Raw genomic sequence first — 23,389 nt, 5'->3', positions numbered from 1 at the left:
TTCCCCTGCAGGAGCTCGTGGTCTGGCTGGTGGTGCCCGGGGCTGGGGGGCGGGAGAGGCAGTCACTAAGCACATAGCACCTGGAGGAATGGTGGCAAGGCTCAGACAGGTGCCTGCAAGAAGGGCATCTGGTGGGACCAGGCAAGACTAGGAGGTGGGGAGCAGCGCGTCCCCGGGGCCGACCCCAGGAACAGGAGAGCAAGACCCGGGGAGGCCAGGAGGCGGCACGGGTCTGGCCAGCCCTTCTCTGGGGGGAGAAGGGCACGGTGAAGCAGCCCGCGTCCATCACAGCACTCTGCAAGCCAGAGCTGGGACCCGCACCCACTGCCCGCGTACTGACGCGGCAACACAAGCTGGAGGGGGGCCTGTGGGAGAACAGCTAAGGAGAGGATGACGCCTCGTGAGGTCCCTGGCCAGAGTCTGCAGGGGGCCATGGGGTCCCCAACCCCGGGACGGTCAGCACTCCCCACGCGGCCTTCTGGGGCCGGTGGGCACGGCAGTGGGCAGGCGGGCACTTGCCGGTGGCCAAGCAACTACACGCGGTCTCCCTCTGCCGCGAAGGCAGGGCTGCTGTAGCCGCTTTATAGGTGAGGAAACAGGTACGGGGGGGGGGGGGGGGACCAGCCTGTCCCTGGAGCCCTAGGGCCTGGGCACAGCCCCCGGCCCCGCCAGGAAGAGTCCATCCAGAGGGCCAGAGAACCCGCCCGTGGCCGGCTCTGTGCAGGGCTGACCAGGACCCAGAAAGCCAGAGCCCAGAGCCTTCCCTTGTCCCGGCATTTCGCAGTGCGTGGCCATGAGAGCCGGGAAGTGTGTGAGTGTGAGTGAGCATGCCTGCGTGCACGGACACGTGTGGACACGTGTGTGCACATCTGGTGTGTGGGGGGGGGTGCCATGCCGGACTATAATATGACACAGCGCAAGCCATGATGGCAAGGTGCACAGGCAATCTTGAAAGTTCAGGTGAAATTGATTTCATGCAATACATTATATCCAAACTACCGTCATTCCAACGTGTATTCCTTCTACAATCAAGGGGGTCAGTCTAGCTTCTTGAGACCTGGAGTGCGTTTTATATTTAATTGGAGTCTTGGTTCCAACCAGCCACGTGGGAGCACTCAGTGTCCACGTGTGTCCGTGGCCACCGTGCACCTTTGGTGTCTGGGTGGCCCTCACTGGAGTCCCTGGCACCCACCCCTCGCAGATGCCACCTCCCTGCCCCTTTCCCCCACGTCCTCCAGGAAGCCCCTCCAGACTACTCTTCCTTCCCTGAGCCTCGGTTTCTTAGACTGAGGTCAGTGGCCCCAGATCAGACTCCCTGCCTCCCCCAGCCCTGCTGGATCAGAACCGATGGGGGGGGGGGCCTGGGACCTGCACGCTCCCCCTGCAACCTTGTCCACATGGAAGTTCAAGACCCTATGGGACTCTCGTGTATTCTTCCTCAGATGCCGTGCACCGGGCACACGGGATGGCAGCTCACCTCCAAAGCACTGCCCGTGCTCCTTGGGATGTCTCGAAAACTCCTAACCGTCCCTCAAAACCCACCTCGGATACTGCCCTGCCTGTCCTCGGAGAGGGCTTCCCTCCCAAGGCAACACGGTCCTCTCCCCTCCTTGCTCCTTCCAAAATCCACCCTGTGGGGGGGCGGGGCGGCCCACGTCTCACGTCCCTGGAGTGCCTGTCCTCTCCGAGCTTCTGGAGCCTGGCCAGGCCCAGGCACAGAGTGGCCTCGAGCGTCGATGTGGGCTGACTTCGGGCATGCGTGGGTGGAGCAGTCTCTCTGCAATCTCAGGAAAACATCTGGCTGCAGGACCTGGCAGGAAGCTGACCTCCAGGGTACCACTCAGCTGGCAGCTGTGCCCATTTATAAATACATGCTAAACTTGGACCGGCCCACGTGCATTCCTGCTCCCCACGCTGGAGTGCCCTCCCAGCGGAAGAAAGACAGCCGGCGGCCCTCTGGGCCTGGCCACGGCGGTCACTCCCGGTGAGTGGGAGCGTGCCCGATCCAGGGTCAGCTCAGGGCCTGCGGAATCCGACTGTTATCTGAGCACACTCGCCGACCTCCCCAGCGCCCAGGCTGCATTTAGCACTGGGAAAGGCTCCCCATACCGGCAGCGTGCTTTTCTTGGATGTCTAGGCTGTATTTATGCCGGGCCGGTGCCTGGGGAATAATTAAAGTCTCAGAAGCTGCTGGAGGGGCCTGCCTGCCGTTGGGCAGTGGGCACCTGGGCCTGTGTCCTGAGGCCCTCTTGTGCCGTGTCCCCCAGAGCCTATTGAGTAAAAGAGCAAAACTGGAATTTACCCAGGCGGCTCTGAGCTAAGCCCCAGGGGACCCAGAGACCCCGACATGTCGGGCCCAAGGAGGGGCTCAGGGCGAGAGTCTGCGGATAGGCGTGGGGCTTTGTCACGGTACTTCCACACCTCCTCCAGCCTCGGTCTCCCCACCTGTCCTGCCTCCCAGGACAGGGATGAGGGCCTGTGTGTCTGGCGATCGGCCTGAAAATGCTTTGCTCACCAGGGGCCAGGACCGGTGTCCGCCAAAAGACATTATTCCACCAGAAGGCGGAGGGGACGCGGCATCCCCAGCCTTCTGGCCCCCAGGCGTCTTGGGCACGTGCCCTCAGGAAGAGTGGCAGGGCCCCTAAGTGCAGGCAGCCGTGGGACCTCGGCAGGAAGGGGCTCACTATCTACACCAGAGCCGTCAAGAGAACCAGGATGCAAGTCATGGGGTCATGTCAGACTTTTCAGTGGCTGCATGTGGAAAAGAAAGAGGGGCCGTGAATTTCGTGGTACAGTTTCTTTAACAACGTAACAGAATGCTTCATCCCATTATGTAGTCTGCATTTGTGGGAATTATCAGGGAGATGCTCCGTACCTTTTGGACTCGGTGTTGAAGGCGGGGCGGGTTCGCCGGCATGGGGCATCATGGCGTGGCAAGCACCCGGGCAGCCTGCGGGGAGCCAGGATGCCCCACGTCTGCACAGCGCCCCCTCGGGTCATGCGGGCATCTCCCCCACTGGCCAGCGAGCTCCTGACACCGGCCAGGCCTGCTCCTTTTGTGGCCCCGGAGTCCAGGAGATATGTGTGTCCAGTGAGCGACTGAACGAGAAACACGGTGTCCACGGGAACTCGGCACTCGGGGATCACACGTGCTCTCTGTCCTCATGGTCCCCACAGGCTCCCGGCCCATCCCAGGGCACCCAAGCCCCCGTCCTGCCCTGGACTCCCTCCCTGCTCCCCGGGACGGCTTTGCACCCATCGGCCTCTCCACCCTGGGACCCAGGCGTCACTGCCACACCATGGTGTGGGCAGCTTGGCTGCTCTGGGGGCCCCCCGGGCGTGAATCAGCCCCGGCACCCCGCTACCTGGAGACAGACTCTGTAGGCGGGGCCTCAGGAAGTTGTGGGGGGGGGTTGTGTTGTGATCGGGGACAGCAGGCCGGGGGGGCAGGACGGGAGGTCGGCGGATTCGCAAGTCTAGAACGCAAGCGTATGTGTTGTATATGTAAACGTTGTACACGTGAGTGTATCATGCTACATGTTACGAGTACCGCCGTGTATGTAACTCATAGCAACTACATGACTGTGTATACGTGTGTATAGCGTGTAAATGGCGTGTTCGGCCTGTTGCCAGCCACCCCTAGGCACCGCGGGCCAGGCACCGTGCTGGGACTGTGCCCAGTTCCCTGGTGTGATTCCCACAGGACCCCTCTGGGTAGATGACGCCAGGACATCGTGAGTGGAGGCTCCGAGGTGCACGCCCAGCACCCCGAGGAGGGCTTGAACCCCAATTTGCGAACCTAAAGTCTTTCCTCCCCTGCGTTTGGTTGCCCCCTGGCCCGGTGCCAGCCGCAGTCCACACATGTGCCCCCAGCGCCAGGACCTTGTCGTGTGTCTGTCCTGCCAAGTGCCCCCAGTGGGTCAGGAATGCTCACCACGTTCAGACAGCCCCGTGACTCCCCGCTAGACCCAGGTCCCTGAAGGTCACGAGCCTGGGCTGTCCGCTGCAACCTCGGCCGCCTCTTCCCTGGCCAGTCATGCGCTGCAGGCACGTGTGGCTCCTGGGGGCCTTTGGGGGAGTCAGGCCTGCACGGGGCCGTTGCCCCCAGAAATACCCAGCACCCCTACAACATTTCCAGTTCCCGCCTCCCACCCCCACTCGGGGTCCTTTGTCCTCGTAACCCCACTGGTAGCTTGGCCGTCTGCTCTCTTCTACCTGTCCTTGTGCTTTGGATGTTTCACAAGTGACAGAAACACAAGTCACGCAGCACAAAAGGGATCTACTGGCTGGTGGGACTGAAAAGCCTGTGGAATAATAAGTGGGCTTCAGGCACTGCTGGATCCAGGTTCCCAGACAGGGCCTCAGGAGTCAGGCTCTCGCCATGCCTTCCTTTGCATCAGCACCTCTCTCGGGAGACCCTCCTGAGGGTGGCAAAATGGTCCCCATGGTTCGGGCGTCTCTCCCACCTGCCACACCAGCAAGATGTGCTAGGGAAGCCTCTCCTTGGTGGATCCGTGCCTGCGGCTCCCCCAGTCCTCATGGCCCTGGGATGGACGCAGGGTCCTACGGGCCCACCCTTCTTTCCCTCTCCCTCATTCTGTGTCCCTTTGTCATGTGGGTCTGCTGGCCCCCTCCCAGCTGTTGGGAAAGGTTGGGGTAAAGTAGGAGGGATACTGAGCTGGCAAAATTCAGGGTTTTCAGGGGTCTGGGAGAGCAGAGCTGTGCATCTTCTTATGTCAGTAATCTTTGCCCCAACAAACAAATACGAATCCAAGCATTTATGTGGGTATTGAGTAGAATCTGTGAGACAGATAGCGGAGAGCTGGTAGGTTGGTACGTCGGTGTCAGTGAGGTGATAGAGGATGGATTCTCCTCGGCAGGAATCCTTCTGGACATCTGAACCCAGGTTTCAGTGTCTGTAGCTGTTGGGAACCCACCCAGGACGACCTCAGGCCTCTCTTGTCCCAGACAGGCTGGGCCCGGACCCTCAGGCACAGGTCAGAGGCACCCTGTCGCTGCGCAGGGCCATGCAACCGTGTGGAGTGGGCGCCGCACCCATCACACTGGACAAAGCCGGGTCCGAGAAGACAAAACAAAAGCCTCAGAAAGTGCTTTCTACAGGCAAATAAAGAAAATGCCGGAAGAAGCTATCCCTCTGCTTCCCCGGATGGGGCCTTTGATCCCAGCCTCCTGGCTGTGCTGTCGGAAGGACCCCTCTGTGACGTCTGGCTCTTCACCATGACCAGCAGTGGGGAGTGGCGGTCTGGGTCCTCCCGCCCCTCGTGTCCCACGCTGGCCCTGTGCTCAGGACACGGATGCGAAGTCCGGGGAGCTGCAGGGCAGGCAGGCGGACGGCACTCCAGGGGGGGAGACGGCACGTTCGCAGAGGAACTTGGATCTGGACCTCTTGCTCAGCCGGAGCATCCAGGGTGGGCCCTGTGAGCGGACGGCCAGATCAGACCCGCGACCCTTCCCCACCGTAAAGTGGTCATTTTCATGGGTCCAAGGACAAAGCAGGTGATGAGAACATCACTCACCGGGCTGATAGCCTGACCCCGGCCCCCGTCTCGTTTAGTGCCCGGCCACAGGACTCTGCCCAGGGCCACCTGAGGAGGAGGGCCACACGGTGCCTGCAGGCCAGCAGGAGCCCTTAGACCCCGGGACAGGGCACCCAGAAGGCAGGGGTCACACTCCAGGCCCCCCATTGGCCCAGGAATGACACAAGCATGGTGGGCCCTGACCCACTGAGCTGTGTGGCCGCAGACAAGTCTCTGCACCTCTCTGGCCCTCAGTTTCCCATTGAGGAGAAGGGGATTACATCATCCTGCCAGCCTCTCGGATTTGCGTGACAATCAACCAGGTGGTGGGAAGAGAGGGTCAGGGTGAGCTGCTCGTCACCTGCACCTGCCCGCGTGGCCATCAGGGGGAAGTGCGAGACGTTGGCCCTCGTGGTGGGAGGGGAGGAGGGTGCCGGGGGAGAGCCTGACCTTTGGGGTAGGTGCATCCAGTTCTGATTCTTCCCCAGCCCGCAGCATGACCTTTGAGCCTCAGCATCCTTGTGACCCCACTCCACGAGACAGCTGAGCGAAATCTGCTGGGTGAACTCGGGTGGGCATCCTAGCTTCCTCCTGGACCTGGCAGCTCGAAGCCTCTGCTGCAAAGTCAGCCACCACAGATGGCAGCACCGTTGTCCAGATGGGGAAACTGAGGCCCCTGTTGGCAGGCTCAGACCTTTTAGGGTGACTTCTGCGGCTCACAGAGCCTTTGCAGCTGGGCCGGGCCACGGCTGTGGGCCAGGTCAGGAAGGAACACAGTGGTCCTTACAAGCTGCCGGGCTCCTTACGAACACTCTGCTTGCACCTGCCTTCCAGAGCCTCCTCGGAGGGACCAGCCTCCGATCAGATCAGCCTCGCTGTGAGAACGGCGGCAGTGACAGGCCTTGGGCTGGCTCAGCCAGGGGTCGGCTGCTGGCTACCACGTGGGGTCTCTAGTCAGAGGCGGAGGGGAGCTGGGGGCTGTGCCTCCTGGTGTCCTAGGCCAGTCGCTCTACCTGTTCAGTGAGTTAGCCATCCGCTCTGTTCTCAGGGCAGCATGGGAGTGTCTTGCAGGACCCCAGCACAGTTGAACAGGCCCAGGGAAAGCAGCCAGGGAGGACAGAGGACAGGAAGCGGCCCAGAGACAGCAGGCCAGTGTCTCCTTCTAGGGGATGGAGGAGCATCTACTCTAGGGGAAGGACAGGCCGTGTCGTGGGTCAAGTCTGACTCCCCAACCCCTAGCCTCCGCTCTGGCCTGCGTGGCCCTGGGGCCCTCCAGAAGCTCAAGCAGAAAAGGGATCCAGACTCAGATGGCTGCACAAGGTCCCTCCTCCCACAGGACCCCAGGCTGACCGGGAATGAGCCCAGGGGAGGGGACAACTTGTCCCTTCCTCGAGCCAGGGGACAGAGGCTGTTGGTGCTAGTGCCGTGGGCACCGGGGCCACCCACTCCACCCATGTCAGGTCCTCTTCCAGGGCAATGAGGGTTACATGCTGGGGCAGTTGCTTACTGCAAGATTTTGCTCCCTTAGCCCTGCAGCGAGCCGGGGGCTAAAGTAGAGCAGTCAAGACCGCACGACCCGAATTCCAGTCCTGACAATGGATCGATGGGTGAATGGGTGGGTAGGGTAGGAGGGTGGATGGATGGATGGATGGATGGATAGACGGATGGATGAGTAGATGGATGGGTGGATGGGTAGGTGGTGGAGGGGTGAATGGATGGTAGATGGATGGATAGGTGGGTGGGTAGATGGATAGGTGGGTGGGTGGATGGATGGATGGATGGATGGATGACTATGTTTTCCAGGCAGTGTGCAAGGCTGAGACACAACTATGCACCTGTCAAACTAGGCTCTGTCCCCCAGGAGCTTCCTATCTAACACAGGAGGCCATTAATCCAGGTGAACAGGTGTGTGGAGGACCCTGAGGTCATGAGAAGGCCCTGCACCTGTTGCTGGATGATGAAGTCACAGAAATGTCATGAGGGAAGAAGACAAGGAGACAGTGAAGGGACACTGCAGTGGCGAGAGCCTGCTACATGAGCATGTCGAGTTCGAAGGGCCGCGTGGAGACAGACATTGTGTATCCCAGCAGAGCCTCAGTTTCCCCTGGGCCAGTGCCTGTGCTCCAGGCCTCCACGGTTGCCTACTTTCTCTAAGCCCGCACAAGGACTATCTCTGCCAGGAGCTGGGGGCACAGAGAGGGGCCAGGCCCCATGCATGCCTCTGAGTACCTCTCCTCCAGTTCCTGGGGGCTCTCTGTCCAAGTACACCCCCATTTGTCTCCCTCACCCGGTTCTCCCCCTGGTAGGGACACAAGCTGGGGAGGGCAGCCGGGGGCTAAGCCAGGGTCACGCGGCCAGTCAGGCTTTGCTGGGGTCTGCTGATTCTCTCATCTGACCAGCCCGCATGGAACAGAAAGACCCCATAAAAAAGGCCAGCTCAGCCTAGGAAGATAAAACTGTGAATGCCAACACCCAGCCGCACATACCAGAGGTCAAATATGTGGGAGATATGTATGGATCAGGACACTTTCAACTTTTACAAGGTCCAGACCCTTGGAGGGGGAGGAGGACGGGCGGAATGCAGGAGTCTAGGAGAGAAGCGCAGAGCCCAGGGGCGAGGCCATCCCGAGGCCGGGGCGGTGGTGCGCGTGGGTGCGCCTGTCCAGCAGGGCAACGCCGGGGCGTGGTCCGACACCCCATATGGCTTAGCAGTCACCCTGGGTTTTTCTCCAACACCGGAGAGTTGATAGTCGTGCAAACCGCTCTGAGTGCATTTCGTAGCCCTGCCCTTACTCTCGCAGCATTTTTAAAAGCAAATCCCAGATGCCAGATCATACTGCCGGCAAAGACTTCCAGAAAAGCAGCTGGCCGTCCAGGGGCAAGCCGGTGGTCAGTAGTTGGGTGTTTCAGAGAGTGTAGTAATGAGTTACCAGTGCGAATGAGTCGTTGGCCTTTTTAATTGAAGCGAGAGTGAATTTGAGGCCTTCCCTGTGGCCGTATCCCTTTTCAGTCCCATTCTGTGAGGCCCTCTTGGCAGGCGAGGAAGGGAAGGTCGGGAAGGCCCGCCGTAGCTGAGCCACTGGAAGCGACGGTCCCCGGAGCGTGGACGTCATCTGTGCCAGTTCTCATGGGAAGACCCGGAGGCCCGAGAAAACTTGGGCTAAGATCAAGTGTAGAAAACTTTGGAAACCTCTGGTGCAGGATGGTTGCTTCGAGTGCATATACACATGTGCTTCCGGGGGGTCCTCCCTTCTGCGTGGCAGGGTGGGGGACAGAGAGGAGCAGCCGGAGGGAGGCACCGACCCCTGGGACAGAGCTGAGCCCAAGCGGCCACGTGAGGAGAAAGGTGAAAAAGCAAGTCACAGGGTGGGTCAGGCCCCTCAGGACCGCCAGCTGCCGGCCGAGGACAAGACCGATGCCCGGCAGAGTCGCCTGTGAGCCCCCATATGAGGATGTATTGGTCACGGGGACAGAACTCCACTCAAAATAGGTTAAGCAAACGGAGACCATTTGGCTCACAAAATGGGGCGACACAGAGCATGTGTCAGGCGTAGCTGGATCCAGGTGCACCAACAATGGCAGGAGTCCGGTCTAATGGGAAGGGGAGTCATCCCACTGGAACCACATGGACAGAGAGGAGAGGAGGGGTGCTCCCCAACGCACACCCAAGTCACCGTTGCCAGAAACAGGGAGAGGGGTGCTGGACAGGCAAGAAACGGATGTCCACCACCAGAGGACCATTAGCAGCTGCAGTGGTGGCCCCAGGGTAGAGACGGGGCTGAGCAGGAAGACTCAAGCCCTGAACCTTGGGGTGCAGCCCCACGCAGGAGGGGGTGCAAGCTGGCAGCTCCCTGGTCACATCCACTCAGCATGTGTGTCTGGTGTGGCCTCAGGCTGTTTTTAAAATCACAGAAGTCCACGAAAATACCCATGCTTCTGTTGGAAACCTGAGGGAGGCCTCCCTGCTGCGGCCCGGATGCCACCAGGACACGGCCGTGGTGGGGGGAGGAGGGCATGAACAGGCTGGGGCGCCCCCGACAGCCACCCCTGGCTCCTGCCTCCCGTGGTCTCATCTGGCCCCTCGAGGCCTGCGGGGACTCTCACTGGAAGAGGGTGGGCACGGGCCCCGGCACAGCTGGCAGGCATGAGACTTTGCTAACCGTAAGTGGGAGCAGAGCCAGGGCTGTGGGGGTGCCGCGGGCCCCCCAGGAAGTATGCAGGCGAGGTCGGGAGTGTCGGGCAGTCAAGGCCAGCCCCTCCCAGCCGGCCCCATGGGGCCGCAGCGTCCTTCCCGGTCGGAGCCGGCCCGCCCCGGGGCCCAGGCCAGACGTGCCCAGCGTCCCCACAGCCCTTGGCCCCAGAAGCGGAAAGGCCCCTGCCGCTCAGCAAGGCGAGCTGGCCTCTGCGGCCCCCGCCCCCCAAACACACACACACTGGAGCGTCTTGGCTGCTGGTGAGCGCTAACGTGGCTCCGTTGCTTTGGGGGACTTTGAAGGAAACTAATTAAAACCAGCTGAGATGTGAAAAGCTGGACGGTGGCAGGAGCCAGGGACAACTTTCCACAGGGCCTGGAGCGAGCCGCCTCGCCGCCGCCATGAACCACCGCGTCCGCCGGGCCTGGCCTGTGATGGCTCCGGGCCAGGAGGCTGCCCCCGTGCGCCCGGGGGTCGGGGGGTGCTCAGGGTGGCTGCGTGGGGGTGGGCGGGCGGTCACTCGCCGTGACCCCTAGAGTCCCGTCCCCCAGCCTGGGTTCACCCCCTCCCAGAGGTGCCCTGCAGAGCCTCCTCCCCGCCCCCGCCCCCGCCGCCCGGCTGCCTCGCGAGGCCTGCAGAGACCCGCTCTTGGGTTCTTGTCATTATAAGCATCCCCTGCTCTGCGTCAGGCCAGACACCGACCTTTAAGCGAGAAGGCCGGGCGCCCACCCTCCGCGAACTTGCAGACCCTCCCGCGCTCGCCCACCAGCAGCTCTGGCCGCACCACGTGGTCTGCTGCGCGTTAATCCAGGGTGGGCATCTGCGTGCGCCGCTCTCCCTCCCTCCGCAGGAGCCTCGGGGGCCGGCACAGGGTCCTCACGAGTTCCGTCGATGCCCTTTTGGGGTGTCAGGGTGCTTTCATACCCTACAGCCTTCTTCTTACATAAAAATTGGTGTGCACGTTCCGTTTGGGGGAAAAGGGCCAACAAGGTATGCCTGCAGCGTGGGAGGGGGTGGTGTGTACTCGCGAGCCCCTCCAGACGCCCAGAGCCAGGGAGCCCGGGCGCTGGCGGCTGGCTGGGAGTGGCAGGCGGGAGTGGCGTGGAGACCGTGGGGGCCTGGCTGGCACAGAGCTGCCCTGGGCCTCTTGTCCACTGCATGCACTCACACCGGCCCATGCACAGCCACGTCTGGAGACCCCCGGGGTGCTGGTCCGTGCCGAGAGTGGGTGACGCGGCCGTGGGTGGGGTCCCCTCTGCTCCGCATGATGCAAAGGAGGGCAGAGGCTGGGGAGGGGCATGCGGTGACATCTAATGCCCCGTCCCCCTCGCTGCCGCTGCCCAGCATTGCTGGTTCTGCTTCATTCTGTGTCCGAGTCCGCCATCGTCTCTCTGAGGGTCCACCAGCTGTCCGGCCCGGAGTGAGGTCCCGATGCACGCTGTCTCACTGAAATCCCCCACAACCTGTGTGGCAGGTGCTGTCAGGGTCCCCGTTGTTTGCAGGGGGACACTGGGGTGTGGACAGAGGTGTCATGACCCATACAGCTGGATTCCACACCTGCACCTAAAGTTCTGCCTATGTTTTCAGAGTGTTCCCAGCCACCCCAGCCCCACCTGTGACCCCAGATTTGAAAGAAACCAGAGCTGATGGCGCCCCAAGCCGTCAGGGCCCCCGAGGGCCTCGGAGTGGCAGAGCCCAGCGTCCTGCCCGTTGGGACGCCTGCAGTGGGACAGAGGGGCCACCACACGCAGCCCGAGCGTGCCCACACGCATGTGCACGTTCACCCACACACAGGGCGCGCGCACACAGCGCCCTGACTCCCGCTTCCTCAGAGCCAGCCCGGGGCAGGAACCTGGGAACAGGCACCACCAGCAGGAGGTGCAGGCTCGGCTCCAGGGCAGGCCCCCCTGGGCTGGGCTGAGACACCTGCAGCAAGGTGCACGCCACCCCATCCTTCCCTACCTGACGCTGTCCCCACTCAAGAGCCTCCGATGACCCGGCTCTCTAGTGGATGAGAAGCCCCCAGGGGCCTGGGTGGTGGGACCCCGTAAGGCAGGTCCCCATGCCCACCGCCCCCCGGCGCCCGTCTGATTCAGGGAGGGGCCCAGCTGGGTGACTCAAGCCCCATCGCGCCTCTCAGGCTCCCCGGTGGGCCCCCCTTGCAGGCCCTCACTGGTCCCCGCCAGCCTGCTCTCAGTCCACCTCCTCCAAGGCCAGAGGGCGGGGATGCCTGTGTTGGGCACCCCACCTGCTACCAACAAGAAACACGGCCACGGTGCCTGTTCCAGCCCCTGGCAGCATGCCTTGCTTCTTCCTACTTCGTCTCCAACTGATGAGAGCAAGACACCCAGAGAGCCGGGAGAGAGGGCCCTTCTGCGGGGTCTCCGCCAGCGCACCCTCTGAAGCCAGCAGAGCGGGGACTTGTCATTCAGCTGCGCCCCTGCTCCCAGCCGCCCCTCTGCAGTGGGACCCTCTGCAGCGGCTGCTGGGGGCTGGGGGCTGCGCCTGGGTCCTGCAGCCAGAGGCCCCAGAGTGTGGCTGGAATTGGAGGCTCCTGCCCATGGATGTCCCCCCCCCCCCGCCCAGGTGCCCCGGGCTCAGGTCAGCGTGCTGGGAAAGGAAGTCCCCCACCTCGCTGTGACTCAGTTTCCTCCCCTGCAAAGCAAGGATGACGTCCGTGTCAGTGACTGCTTGGACCCCCTCTTCTCCTTCAGGGTCCTGGGGACCCAGCCAGCCCCTGTGCTCCCCAGACAGGGACTCGGCCCTTTCCAGGTGGGGCAGCTGATGACAGAGCAGGGAAGGGGCAAGGGTGCATGCTGTTAGTGGTGGTCGGGGTCGGGGTGAGAGGCAGAGGCCACAGGCTTGAGTGCCCTGTCTCCTGCCTTAGGCCCACAGCACTCGGCCCACCCCTCCTATCCACACAGCCCCGTGTGGCCATGCAGCCCCCCGTGGCCCCAGCCCTGAGCTCGCCCTCTGAGTCTGCACCACAGCCCGCGGTGTGACCTGGGCTTAGGCTCCCTGAGTCCTGCTGTGGAGGACCCACAGCTCCTTTGCCAGTGAAGGGTTTCCCTCCCCACGGGGCTTCCGGAAATCCTGAGAACTTTCCAGGGCACAGCCTGCCTTTCACCAGCCATGGGGTCAGGACACCTGTGTTCTGGAGGCCCGATGGCCCTGAATGGGGCTCAGTGGGATGGCAGCCCCATGGCGTGACGTCTGTGTCCCCACGCGTGGTCATGTCCCAGGGCCTGGCAGAGGTGCTTGGTTGAGGTTCCTAGAGGGAGGGAGGGAGGGAGCAGGGCGTCCGAGGTTGGCACAGCCTGGACTGGATGGACACTGCCCACAGAAGGGTCACTGGAGACCCACCACAGGCCCAGGCCGGCCCTGGCGGCTTCAGCCCACACGGTATTTAGTTTTATGTGAGTCTGTAGTGTAAGGTTGAAAATGGGCAGATTGCACCCAACAGCTGGACTTCTGGCTTTTCCTGGGGTGTCAGAGAGCCCATGGCTGGGCCAGGTTCGTGGAGGCCGCGGCCGTAGGCTCAGAGCTGCAGGGCCGGCACTGGTGCGGCCGGGACCCTGCATGTGTGGCGGGCACCAGCAGGGTGGCCCCCAGGCCCTCCTTGAAGACACACGTGGTCTCAGCCGTGTCCAGGCAGGGTCCTGGGTTCCAGGGACCCCGAGGCAGGTGCCGGGACTGACACGCTGTCTTCGGGGACACGTGACCGAGTGGGTACAGGGCACGGGGGTCAAGCAAGCACAGAGGGGGAGGCAGTGGACAAGACCAGGTGGGCCCCCGGCAGGTGACATTCCTGAAGACAGGCCGGCGGGCAGCACAAGCCGGGGCCTCCCCGCACCTCCCCCACCTCCTCCGTCCCTGGCGCCACCCCTTCCCAGAGCCCCGCATCTGTGGCTTCGGCGGGGAGCGTCTGCTTCTAGCCTCTGCCGGGGGCAGGCAGAGCTGAGCAAGTCCGTCGCTGATAAATTAAAGCCCAGACGGGACGGCCGTCTTTTAATTGAAAAAGGAGGCTAATAGGATCCGGAACCTGAGGGGAGAGTAATTACCGCAGACACCGGGCCTCCAAGGAAGCTCATTCATCTTGTCGCTCAGGAGACAGCGCGTTAAACCCCACCGTCCCCACGTACCCAGCACGCGAGGGAAGGAGGCCTCCCGAGGGGGCCTCGCTCAGTTTCCAAACATCAGAAGGTTTCCCGGCCTTCGCTGGGGGTGTCGGGGCGTGCAGTGGGAATCCCGTAGCTGACTGCCGGCTCACTTACCTCCCAAAGCCTCAGCTTCCTTAGCTGTGAAATGGGTCTAAGGCGCTCCCCCTGGCTGGCAGGAAGCAGGGAAGACTGGCCCGAGGCACCGAGCCCTGAGCCCCGGGTAGCAGGAGCTGAGCCCAGCCCCAGGCACGCTGGCCCCCAGGGGCCCGTTCCTTCCAGAGTCAGCGGTCAGCTCTGCTCTTCCTCTCGCCGGGACCTGATCTCTGCGCCACAGTCGGGTACAGGGTGGTGGGGTGATAGCTTGCAAGTTTCCCGAGGCATGCCCTGGGCCCCAGCCTCGCCCTCCCTCCAGTGGTGGTCCTCTGCCCACCCTCGGCAGCAAAGGTCTGGAGACTGCTCACTCCCTAACGGCGTGGTCAGTGCACGCGGGGCTTCGTGCTGGGCCCAGAAAGGGACGGCAAACAACGGACTTTTATCACGAACAGTTACGTGTGAATGGGTTGTCTGCGGGAGGACGATGACGATCTTTCCCCAAAAGTCAGAGCCACGGGAAGCTTTGAACACCCTACACCCTCGGGGGTTTTCCCAGTGGGACCCTGAGCCCAGGGGACCAAAGCCCGCGGAGGCTGGGGGTACTGAGCTTCCTGCCCCCACTGGGGTGATGATGAGGGGTCGTGAAGAAGGACCGAGAGCCAGGTCTCCAAGACGGGGTGTCCGCCCCAACAGAGGCCACGGAGACCTCGGGTCTGTAACCATAGTGCGTGCAGGGTCCACCCTGGGGACGGAGGGCACCAGGATGAGGCCAGCCACCCCCACCTCCCAGCTTCCGCCCATCCCAGTCCCTCTAGCCGCCGTTCCCTGCCTGGCTGGCGCGGATGGGGTTGATCAAGCTGGCAGCCCCCAAACGGGAGGCAGGTCTGTTTGGTGCCCGCCCTTCTCCAGACCAGCTGCTCGGCACCCAGCGCAGTGTCTTCCCTTCTCGGGGGGGGGGGGGTGACCAGGAGCAGGGACCCTACCTCCAGCCCCCAGCTCCTGCCCACAGCTGCTTCGAGCATCACTGGAGCACTGCCCTGGCCAGGAGCTCGGTGCCCCCGGTTCCGGGAGCCCAGGCTTCGCTGCTGTGTGGCCTCCAGCAAGCCAGCGCCCTCTCTGAGGTGCATCTATGAAGTGAGCACAGAAAACTAGGTGCGCCCAAAAATCCTTGCTCTAGAATTACGAGGCCACACTGCTCGCCAGGCCACTCAAGAAGATGCCTCGCCCGCTTTAGCCTCAAAAAGTGGTTTCCCTGGATCCCCGAGTCCTGCTGCTGGCTGTTAGCATGTCCTCGTAAGCCACTGCCCCGGGTGAGCTGCCTCTCGGTTTTGGGACAGTGGACACTTGGCTCCATACACCCCCGGCTTGGCTGGCAGCTTCCTGGGGCCCCTGAATCCCAGTGTGACCCCTGTATGGCAGACCCTGGCTGTCACCACGTGGCCCCATGGTCCCCTGTGCCTCTCAGCTGGGGAGAAGAACGTCCCAAGGAATAGGTCAGGGGGTAGCCAGAGTGTGCTGGGGCCGAGCTTGGCACAGTGTTCGCATTTAGGGTGCAGGATGCACCCCCAAACTGAGTGTTGGCCTTGCCCCCAGACATCCCTGCCCTCGGGTGCCAGGGCAGAGCTGGAGGGGCCCAGGGCAGTGCCTCCTGCCTGCGGGCTCCTCCCACAAGAACGGGGTCCAGAGTCAGAGAGCGTGCAGCCCCTCCACAGCCTTGGTGAGAACACACGGGGACATGTGTGTGCACGTTTGCATAAATCCGTATGTGTGTACATGCTGGTGACTGTTCACACGTATGGCCGTGTGTGCATGGGGACATGCGTGTGCATGGTTATGGGTGTGCACACATGGGCCTGCGTGTGCTGAGAGGGGGGTCTGGCCCATCCCACAGACGGACTACCTGAGGACTGTAGAGCTTTTCCAAGGCACCCAGAGAGGTTAACCGAAGGCTGGGCAGACCCAGGACCCTGAGAGTGGGGGCTGAGCCAGCCCGGCCAGCAGAACAGGCTGGAGCCCAATCCTCATGCTCCCTGCAGTGGAGGTCTGCGTAGGGGCAGCAGTAAGCCCCGGAGGGCCAGAGAGTGACCTCGGGCAGTGGCTGTGCTGGCTCCATGGTCAGGGAGGACTTCCTGGAGGTGGTGGCATTGGAGCTAGACGAGGGGAGCAGGGAAACGGGTTCTGTCCTGGGAAGGCAATGGCCAGTGCAGGTGCCAGAGGCAGGAGCCCGCCTGGTGTGCGGTGATGTGGAGGGTGGCAGAGGGCAAGCAGGTGCCGGGGAGGGTGGTGGGGTGAGGGCAGAGGGCACAGTGCAGGAAGATGTAGGCAGTGCAGGGTGTAGATCTCTCAGGCATGTGGCGCCTGAACCCAGAGCTCGGGCATGAAGGCACAGGATTCCCTGCAGCCCCCGGAAGAGTTTTCCCGCTGGGTCCCCAGCATGTTGCCCTCCAAAGGACTTCACATCTCTCTTACTTTCAATTCCCCAGCCTCCCTCCGCAGCCCCGCCCTGCCCAGCCTGTGTGGGACGGTGTGTGGTCACTCCCATCCTGCAGGTGAGGGCACCAAGGTCCCTAGAGAGCCAGCCAGGCTCCTGCCACCCGGGACCGCTGGTGCCCGGGGTTCCAGAGGGCACCCGTCAACACAGACGTCAGGACAGCCCCTGGCCGGGGTTGTGACCAGGCTGGGACTCCCGCCTTTGATTTCCGGCAGCTCTCCTAATGCCAGGTGGGTGGTTAGCTGGGCTGGCTAGTGCATTCCAGACCACGCGGGCCCTCGGGATGTGCCAGACCAGGCCACTCAGGCTCGGGGAGCGTTCCCTGGGCCGGGCTGGACACGGACAGCCGCCTCCGTGTCCGTCTCCTCCTGTGGCCCCCTGCCCCCACCCTGCAGCCCAGCACAGCCCCGACACACGTCGGCTGGACCCTGCCCGTCCCTGCCTGGGATCCCAGGGCTCCCAGCTCACTGGGGATCAGGTCTGCGGCCCCGCCCAGAGAAGGGTGGGTGCTGTCTGGTGGGGGCCGTCTCCTCTTGGCGGTGCATGACCGGCTCGGTCACCACGCTCAGTGTGGCCTGTGGGCACTGGCCGGCCGGCCGACACCTGAAGTCTGGGGAGCGAGGAGCTGCGACGGGAAGTGTGTTCGCACGCCCCAGTGCCCGTCTTCGTGGAACAAAAGGACGGGGCGAGGGGCCTGTCTGGGCTGCAGGGTGGACGACGGCCCGTCCTTAAGCAGGAGCCCCCCGCCCCACCGGCCCCCTCCCTGTCATTTTCGAAGACATCATCTTCTCCCCACGTGCTCTTATCTGTCTCCTGTTAAAGGATCTCAAATATGCACCCCAATGAGGCGGACAAACACGCTCCCCGGCCCCTTTGCAACGCCTGCCTTCACTTTCCCCAAAGTAATTAAGATAAATGCAGCTGATAATTTGCGCAGTATTCTTAAGCGCACCCCCGGGCCACGTCGTAGATATAATTCCACCTGCACAGGGTTATCTGGGCGCTGGGGTAACAGATAGTCTTTAAGCAAAGCGGCAGCGTTTGAAGGAAAAGGGAAGCAGAATGTTGGGAGAAGGAATGTCACTAGGAGCCACAGTGCCCAGAGCCTGGCTGGAGACTGGGAGCCCCAGCGTGGCTCGGGCCACTGCACTCAGCTCCCCCAGGATCCGGGGCACCTGGCGGCTCGGCGGGCCGCGGCAGGGGCTGGGATGGGCGTGGTGGGCACGCTCCCAGCGGAGGACCTGGAGCCGCCGGCCCGCCCCGCCCTGCAGAGCTGGCACCAGGCCCCCCCCACGCTGCCCTGCCTCGGGGTGGGGGGCAGTGGTCACGGGGGGGGGCGCGCCAGGAGCGGTGCATGCTCAGGGAGGCCGGCAGCAGGGCCAGGGATGGGGCAGGCAGCCAGAGGCCGAGCTTGGGACCGGGGTCAGGGCACCTCTGAGCCAGGAGCCCCCGTCCCAGACAGGCGCTGGGCTTGAGAGGCCCTACCCCGTCCGTCGGGCCCTGCATTCCGTCACCGGACCCCGCTCCCGTCCTAAGCCCCCGCGTGCTCTGTCCCAGCTGCCGGCACGCCCGCACAGGGCTGCGCCGCCCTCAGCTGCCCCACCTGGGTGAGAGGCCTCCCCTCGCGTGCCTCAGTGTCCCGTCTGTCGTCCGTGAGGGGAGGAGAGGCCTCGCAGGGCAGCCTGGAGACCATGTGAGGAAAGCAGCACAGAGCGTGGGGCCAGGTTCTCTGGTGGGTTCTCTGGCGCTGAGGGCGCGGCGGGGAGGGCTGGTGCGGGAGGGAATGCAGACAGCACCTGAACCCATGCCGGTCACCTCATGCGGTGCGTCCCGGCCTGCCTGACCCCCGACCCCCAGCTGGTCCTGACCCTGGCAGGTGCCTCGGGCGGGGGGCTGGGCTGGGGAGCGGGGAGGGGCTCACGCTCGGGCACAGCCCCTCCCTCACCCCCTCGTCGACCCCTCATCATTCCCAAAGGCCCCCTCCCTCCAGAGGCCACCGTGCTGCCCCCGCCGGCCAGGACAAGGGGACAGAAGTCAGATGCCCCTTTACCCCTGTGCTGTGTCTGGGGCAGGAGAAGCAACCCAGCGGAGGAGTTAAATCGCTCCCTGTCCGGGCCGCAGGGCGAGGAGTAGAGCTTCCGTGCTGACCCAGGCCCACGCGTGGCCAGGTCACTGGGCTTGGACGACAGAGCCAGCACAGGCCTGAGGACTCGCTGGGTACGAAGCCTCACGTACAGCTGGGGAAACAGGCCCGAGGCACAGGGTCCCACGGGAGGTCAGGGCCCGGACTCTGATTGCACAGGCCAGCCCAGGGCGTGGGAGCACGGTCTGCCCGGACCGCAGAGGAGACCCTCAGTAACTGCATCTCCCTGGTTGGATACACACGCAACTTCTTCGGGGAAGAAGCAAACGGGAGAGGGCCCAGGAAGCGCCCACCTCTGCAGGTGCCCACTATGCCGGTCGGCACGAATGATGGGGCGTCAGCAGCCTCCTGAGGTCAGGACCCTGACGGTCCCGGAGAGGTCCGGGCTGGCCCTGCTGACCCATCGCGCGCTGTCTCCTTGCACGTGGGTGGGAACCAGGAAGGTGGGAAATTAGCGAGGGGGGCACCAAAGGCGGGGCAGGGGTCTCAGGAGGAACGGCCATGGGAGGAAGGGACAGGAGAGCTCTAGGCGGACAGAGAGGCCACAGTGAAATAGGGCAGATTGGGGCGGGGGGGGAAGCAGGAGCAGACGCTAGACACCGTGCAGGGGATCGAGAGGTCACGGAGGGGCCCTGGGAGTGCAGGAACCCAGGCCTACGGCAGGACTGCTTCTCACCAGGAGCTGCCGCCCCACACCCCGGCCAGCACGCCCACAGTCTTGAGTTACCCAGAGCGAGAGGGGCCAGGTAGTGTTTCTGAGGGAAAAGGAGGTGCCCGCACTCCCGGGGCAGCCTGGGATCGGAGGGATTGCATCTCCTGACTTCAAAGGGGCCCCAGGCCCGCTGAAACCCACACCCATGCGCGCCGAGGGGCCTGAGAAGAGCCCAGGCGGGGGTGGGAACCCGAGACCCTGGGCACACCCGCTGCCCCACACCTGCCCCGCCGTCCAGGCCCAGAGGCGGTTCGTCCAACCCCTGCAGGGGCCGTGGGCAGAGAGTGCCCTTGGGTCCTGCAGACAGAACGTCTGGCCCCCATCCTAGGGCCAAGCAAAGAGGGTGACGGGGTGGCTGAACTCTGCCCACAGGCTTGGCACCCCCAGGGAGGGGAAGGGGTCCCTGGGACGAGGGCCCCGGTGCAGAGCCACTGTGTCCAGCACGGGAGCACAGTCGCAAGCAGGCCGGCTTCTCACCCCCTCGTTTCACTGCGTGCGTTGTGGCACGTGGCAGCTGAAAGCAGCCACCGTCTGCTAGCTCACACGGTTTCCGAGGTCAGGAGTCCAGGAGCGGCTCCGCGGGGCGGGCAGGCTGCGCTGGAAGGTTGGCAGGGGCTGCAGGCTCGTCTGGAGGCCCGACCGGGGCTGGAGGAGCCGCTTCCAAGGTGGTGGCTCCCGTGGCTATGGGCGGGAGACCTCAGTGCCTCGCACGTGGGCCTGTCCACGGGGCTGCTGAGCGCCCTGCAACGTGGCGGCAGTGGCCCCCAAGTGGGCGACTGACAGCGAGCAGGGCGGAATCCTAATGCCTCGTATGACCTCATTTCTAGAGCCGAACACCCTCCCTTCCCCCATATTCTGTACATTAGCCAGCCTCCACGCCCAGCCCACGTTGAAGGGGAGGGGATTGGGCTCCACTGTTTGGAGGGAGGTGAAATCAAGGAATTTGTGGCTGAATTTTACACCCATCATCCCCATGATCTGACAACTTCTCTCCAAATCACAGATGTACTTGCCCTTTGACCCCCCCATCTCTCCTCAGACTCTACCCTGCAAGCCTCACCTGCAGGCTGTTTGTCGTCCTACTGTTTACAGGGGCCATGGGGGGGCGGTGCTGGATGCATAAGGAGCTGTCCCTTCATCCCATGGAATATTCCGTAGCTGTGTGTGGGTGGAGAGAGGAGCAGACAGACGGACAGACAGGAATCTCTTTGTGGAGTCCCGTGGAATGATCTCCAAGACACAGTGTTAAATGCAAAAGGGAAGTAGGGAGCGATGAGCATAGCCGACTATCCTTTGTTGTGATACTCATATTTGCTGGTATTTGCATCAAGAAACTCTGGAAGGAGACACGAGAATCTGCCTCCAGTGCTCACCCCGCAGGACTGGGGCAGAAGGCCCACGGGGCCGGGCTCCGCACGAGGCTTCTCTCCGCAGACCTCGGAGCATCGTCTCGGGTTTGGGAACCACATGAATGTGTCCTCTATGCACACACTTATCGCAGAAGGAAATGTAAAATACTCCTCAAACCTGGGGGGGAAGCAGGTGGCTGACTGCCAGCCCTGCAGGGACCCCCGGGCCAAGCCCCTCGAGCTCACCCATCTCGCCGCGACCCCAGTAGCAGCCCTGCGGGCTCTGCATGGCGCTGGGCAGGGGGCTCCTCTGGTGGGGAGGGGGGCTCTCCTCCTCAGCCACGCACCACATGGATCCTGACACGCTTTCCATTCTCTCGGCAGCCAAGACATCCTCCTTCCTCAGGAAATTCACCTGTACGGCAACCCAGCTGACGGCCTGACTCCCCAGGTACGTAGCCGGGGACAGCTGGCTGCGGTCAGGCTGTCCCTTGGGCCTTCCGGAGATGCCCTTGGCCCCGCCCCAAATCCCACCCCACTCTGCGGTAACAGGGCTGCCCGCTGCCTCCCCAAGGGACCTTCCCCCGGACCCCGCCGTGGGGGGCTGGCCCCTGGGCGCGGGAGGGGGTGTGGACGGCAGGGCATCGGCACACCAGCCCCTCGTTCTGCGATGTCCTCATTGCATGTCCCTTGTGCCAGCGATGGAACAGTTAGGGTTTTAACCAGGAAAATGTGTGGGTTTGCACACACTTTCTGCTAGATGTCTTATGAAGAGGTATTGGCTTATTTCACCCTCTGAGAAGATTCTAGGTCACGGATGGAGAGACCAAGGCTAAGCAAGGCTGGCGGCATGCCAACATGGGGCAGGGATCTGAGCCAGGGCCACTGGGCCCACTGCCCCCCCCCCCGCTCCCCCTGCCGGGGGGCACGGCTTGGAGCCTGGATCTGCGGGGCCTTACCTGCCACCTGCTGGAAATCTCTGGAAGCCATGGGGAGGCCCAGGCCCGCCCCCTCCTCCGCACCAGTGTCCCAGGGACCAGCAGCTCGGGGGCTGGTGAGGAAGGCCCGTGAGGGCAGAGGCCCTTACCCATCCACACACCTGATCCCGTGGGCTGTGAGGCCCTTTGCAGTTGAAGCCCTGGGCCTGGGTCTGGGGCGGCCTGAGTCCTGCCCTTGGGCTGTCTGGGAAGCTCAGGAGGGGAGGTCCCCCGGGCCAGAGCCCCTCCACTCCGAGTCGGGGCAGGGCTGGCTCCTGGGCCGCCACCCTGGAAGTGGGGCCACGCTCTGGCTGTGGGGTGTCCCCGTCGTCAATGGCCAGGGGGCATACCTCGAGAGATGCCCTGGCCTGGGTCAGAGGGCACAGAGGCAGGGCCACCCTTGGCCAGGTGGGCTGCCGGCTTACCGCGGGCCCCACTGCACATCCTGCAGAGGCCACGCTGCCCTTTGTGACCTGACGCAGCTCCCTCGGTCCCTTCCCAGGACACGGGACCCTTTCTACGTGTCCCCAAGCCGCCCTGCCCCTGCCTGTGTCCCGAGTACCCCCAGGCTGGCCACCCCCACCAGCAAACCACTACCACCTTCTCCAGGATGCTCCCCCTGATGCCCTGAGATGACCGAGCAGCCCGGCCGCCACGTGCAACCTCGGCCTCCGCAAAGGCAGGAGGATGCAGTCCGTGCTCGGCCCTAGCAGGAGTCTCTGCTGCTCACATCTAGTGGCCACATCGAGCCGTGTGGCCAAGCCTGCTGGCAGGGGGACAGGCTGGGACGGTCCTTCCACAGGGAAGGCAGAATCTTGAGTAATAATTCCCTCTCCTCCCCAGAGCCCCAGAGGGAGCCTTCTGAGCAGAGCTTGGGGTGCTGGCCTTCATAGTGATGCGTGCGCCCCGAAGGAGGTGGGCTGTGGGACCAGAAGCTTCTGCTCCCCCTTAAAAACCCACATAGGTTGCCCAGGTCACCCTGCTCCAAGGCGGTGCCGCAGCCTGGGGGGCCACAGACCCCAGGCAGCTTCTGGGAAGCCCCTGCACAGAGGGGACACTGAGGCTCGGGGAGGTGCCGGCCCGCCCTGGGGAGCGCCCCCGTGTACCAGGCACCGAGCCAGCTTATGTGACCGTTGAACCTTAGGGCCACCTGGTGGGGGAGTCACCATGAACCATCCCTACAAGGTCAAGGGTATGGGAGCTGACCTTCCCGCAGCTGTGAGAGCCTCTGTGTGCAGGACCCCAGACCCGGGCAAGACCCCAGACCTGGGGCCCGGGCTCCGCGGAAACACAACTAGTCAGCAAACCACACCAACAGCACAGATTCTTCGAGGGGCCCGTTCTGTCATTGGGGCACAGCCACCAATGTCTTCTGCCCCAGCCGGGGACTCCACCGAGACCCCCATGTCCCAGGGGCAGGGACGCTGAGGGCCTTGCCGGCAGTCACGTGGCAGGTCAGTGGCTGAGCTGGGAACGTCCAGGAGGGCCCTGCCCCCTCCCCAGGCCACGCCGCTCTGGAGCGCAGGGGGCTCTGCCGGGGTCCTGGCCCTGAGCACGTGTGTGGACCGTGGGCGGCACCGCCCAGCCTGGAGATGGGGCCCTGTGGAGATCCCAGGGACCCAGTGCCCCCCACCGGCACCGAGGCCCCTGTCTCCACTCCTCACCCATCACCCAGGGCTCGTGGTACCAGATCTGGCCTCCCAAGCCAGCGCAAGAACAGAAGGACCTGACAGA

The 23,389-nt window shown here is 63.6% G+C and overlaps 1 protein-coding gene across 4 annotated transcripts in view; it reads left to right on the top strand.

The window, feature by feature from the left end:
- The window catches only part of ZNF469 (zinc finger protein 469), a 189,867-nt gene that overhangs the window by 152,925 nt on the left and 13,553 nt on the right, over nt 1-23,389 (top strand). For all 4 annotated transcript variants that reach the window (XM_064581075.1, XM_064581074.1, XM_064581073.1 and 1 more), the window contains one exon: nt 21,063-21,129. The gene's annotated coding sequence lies outside the window, so the exon portion shown is untranslated. The remainder of the gene's footprint in view (nt 1-21,062; nt 21,130-23,389) is intronic.

The sequence above is a fragment of the Mirounga angustirostris genome, unplaced genomic scaffold (assembly GCF_029215605.1).
Source record: "Mirounga angustirostris isolate CCGP_5_RB_7025 unplaced genomic scaffold, mMirAng1.0.hap1 SCAF_16, whole genome shotgun sequence".
Lineage (NCBI taxonomy): Eukaryota > Metazoa > Chordata > Mammalia > Carnivora > Phocidae > Mirounga > Mirounga angustirostris.
The sequence above is the reverse complement of the archived record's forward strand: the minus strand, read 5'-3'. Positions and strand labels throughout refer to the sequence as shown.